Source organism: Medicago sativa, chromosome 3 (genome assembly GCF_051527215.1).
Source record: "Medicago sativa cultivar Bolivia chromosome 3, Bolivia_mono, whole genome shotgun sequence".
Classification (NCBI taxonomy): Eukaryota; Viridiplantae; Streptophyta; class Magnoliopsida; order Fabales; family Fabaceae; genus Medicago; species Medicago sativa.
In genome coordinates this window covers 72,804,153-72,808,190 of record NC_140751.1, presented here as the reverse complement: position 1 = coordinate 72,808,190, position 4,038 = coordinate 72,804,153, and positions in this window count along the sequence as shown.

Genomic DNA, 4,038 nt, shown 5'->3' with positions numbered 1-4,038 from the left:
TATCCTTTTTTATTAATTTTATTAGGTCTGCAGCAACTTAACCTAATAATTTTCCTCTAAAATGCTGCATTAGGTTAGCAGCAATCCTTATTTATTAATTTTGTTACGTCTGCAGCAACTTAACCTAATTTTTTCCCGCTCATTTGCTTTATTAGTTTTGCAATTATTTAACCTAACAAATTCCATCTAAAAAAATGCATTTCACACCAATTTCATTCCTATCCACTTGCCTTTTTTTTGAAGAAAATATTTTCTACCATATCAATAATCACGTATGATCCTTCTATTTTATACTTTCTTTTTTTGGTCAAGAATTTTACACTTTTTTTTTGAATTTTTTTTAATTTCATGCCTTTTTTTTTACATCCTTATTTATTAATTTTGTTACGTCTGCAGCAACTTAACCTAATTTTTTCCCGCTCATTTGCTTTATTAGGTTTGCAATTATTTAACTTAACAAATTCAATCTAAAAAAATGCATTGCACACCAATTTCATTTCTATCCTCTTGCCTTTTTTGTTTGAAGAAAATATTTTCTACCATACCAATGATCTTACGGGTTAAAGATTATTTATAAGTCTTTATTATAGTCGGGAAAAGCCGTGCGACGCACGGGTCAAAAGTCTAGTTTCACCTAACATCCATCTAAAATGCAGCGCGCCAATTTAACCTAACAAATCCTTTTATTTATTAATTTTGTTACGTCTGCAGCAACTTAACCTAATTTTTTCCGCTCATTTGTTTTATTAGGTTTGCAATTATTTAACTTAACAAATTTCATCTAAAAAAAATGAATTGCACACCAATTTCATTTCTATCCTCTTGCCTTTTTTGTTTGAAGAAAATATTTTCTACCATATCAATGATCTTACGGGTTAAAGATTATTTATAAGTCTCTATTATAGTCGGGAAAACCCGTGCGACGCACGGGTCAAAAGTCTAGTTTAACCTAACATCCATCTAAAATGCAGCGCGCCAATTTAACCTAACAAATTCCCTCTAAAATGCAGCAATCCCTAATATTTTTCCTGAGCTTTTCATTTCTATCTTGTTGTGTCATCGTTTGTATATATCTATTGTTTCTGTATACTTTTTTTTTACAAGTTGTTGTACACTTATTTAATATGTTTACAAACAGAATACTCTAATTTCCATGCAGATATGATATATATTTGGTTGGAAAAATATATTATTACTTTTAGTAAATATCAAAGTGTAATTATTCTTTTTAGATCTGTACGTGTAATTTAGAAATTCTATTAATTGAAGTGACTTTGTTTTTCATGTTAGTAGAAATTTAAAACAATTATTAAAGTCAATTTTTGATGTTTAACTGTAAAAGTAATAAATAAAATTGACACGTGCAACAATATAATATTGTATTCTTTTTATCTTTTTTCTTTGTAATTTTTTTTTTATAAAAAAAGAGAAGATAATGCCCCAATAATATATTGTGATAAAATAAATAAACAGTCTTTGATTGATTAGTTTTTCAAAACTAAAATTTAAAATTTGATAAGATTCAAGTGTTATTGACGGACATAGTAAGGCAAATTTGATTGTAATACTGTATCGCTAATAATCTAAGAGTAAATTACACTCCCCTCCCCTCAGAGATGCTTGAATTACACTCCCCTCCCCTCTTATGTTAAAATATACACTCCCCTCCCTTGAAAAGTAAAATTTATACTCCCCTCCCCTATAAGATGCTTGAATTACACCCCGCTCCTTTAATAATTAAATATGGACTACACTTTAATCTATTTTAACATAAATAAATACTTTTATAATATATATTAATTTTGAATCACCATTTAAAAAATATAAATTCGTTTCTTTATAATCTAAATGTCAATTACAATTAAATTTAAATCTTTTGTTATTAATTTTATAATTTAGAGTATAAAATTCACTTTTAAATAACCATACTTAATCGACTTTAGTAATTTTTAAAAAAAAATTATTTTATTTTGGGTTGTTTCATATTTTATAATAGGGTTTAAAACTATATGTTAATGAAATTGTGAATAAAAAATAGAGAAAGATATGTATTCAAAATTTGATTATATTAAAATGAACATGCAGTACTATTTTTCTTTGAAGTGTGTTAGATTATTTTTTTTCTAGAATATTAGAAATAAAAAAAAACTATTGAGGGACTAAAGCGTGGATTTTAACTTAAGAGTGGAGGGAAATGTAATTCAAGCTTCTCTCAAGGGAGGGGAGTGAAATATTTTCTAATATGTTTTGAATAAGAAGGGAGGTGAGTGTATATTTTAACATAAGAGGGGAAGAGAGTGTAATTTAAGCATCTTTGAGGGGAGGGGATTGTAATTACTCATAATCTAATTTGCGTTTATTGATTGATCCATGATCTTACGGGTCAAAGATTATTTATTGGTCTCTATTATAATCGACAAGACCCACCCGTGCGTCGCACGGGTCAAAAGTCTAGTTAAACCCTAATTTTAATCTCAAAATTTCTCTCCTTTCTCCACGCAATTAATCTGAAAAATCTTTATTGAGAAAAGCCTTTGCAGAGATTCGAACCCGAGTCTTAATGGCTTCTTCTCAACAATTTCACCACTAAGTCACTGACAATTTTCTTGATTTAATTTTGCTTCCATTAATTGATATCCAATATTAATTGCCCTTTTAAACAAATCATTAAATCTCTTATCTTATTTATAAATGTTAACCCGTCAAGCTATCCTTAACCCTAACTAAACCCTAATTTTAATCTCAAAATTTCCCTCCTTTCTCCACGCAATTAATCTAAAAAATCTTTATTGAAAAAAGTCTTTGCAGGGATTCGAACCTGAGTCTTAATGGCTTCTTCTCAACAATTTCACCACTAAGCCACTGACAATTTTCTCTTACTTATAAATCTCAACCCGTCTCGCAAAATTAAACCTAATTTTAACCTAATTCTCTCGCCTAATTTCCCTCCACACTTTTGCATTTAATGTTTATCTACAGTCAAATTGTGTTTCTAATTTCATGCGAAAACTAAGTCCTATTTTTTCTCTTACTTATAAATCTTAATCCGTCTCGCAAAATTAAACCTAATTTTAACCTAATTCTCTCGCCTAGTTTACCTCCACACTTTTGCATTTAATGTCAAATATTTACTTTCTAAAATACTCCCTCTGTTTCGAAATGAGTGTCGCTTTAGCAAAAAAAAATTGTTTCAAAATGAGTGTTGCTTTCAGTTTCCAATGCAATAATAACTTTTTCTTTTCAATTGTACCCTCCAATTAATACTCTGCACACTACTTCCAAAGTATTACTTTTAAAACTAACCTGGTAAAATAACCATTCTTTTTCTCTTAATCATTGCATTTCTTAATATGTGTGTAAACACCTAAAACGACACTCATTTTGAAACGGATGGAGTATTATGTTATGTTACAATACCAAGGATGATGTTATGGAAATATTATGTTATGGTACAGTACAAACGTATATGCTTCTTAATATTTTGACCTTCAACTAAATTATTTTGTTACCTATTACCGTTAAATATTACCTTCGATATTTATTACGGGTCAATGGTCTAGTTTTACTAGTTTTTAATAGAGTGATATTTTCTTTAGGGTGTGTTTGGATCCATTGAAAGATAAAGGAAAGAAAGGATAGGGAAAGAAAGGGAGTGGACACAGTTGTTTTCCACTGTTTGGCAGCACCTCAAAGTCAAGAGGAAAGAAAGTTTTGGCGTGGGACCCACGCTCAAAAACTTTCTGCGCAGCGAAGGACGGAAAGATGGGAAAGGCACCAATGTCATGCGGAAATGTCTAAATTAGCCCTAATGAAAAATATTATTTGCATTGTGCCATCAATTTAGCATTCACGTGGGCATATAATACAAGCATACTAGACAAAGTTATGATTTTAACACATTAACACATACTTCACAAATTTCTTCACCCACTGTTAAAAAAAATTATTAAATTGTTATATTTAAATTAAAATATATTTAAATGTGTAGGTAAAATATTTAATTTAAAATGAGAAATATAACCAAAACTTTTTAAGGAT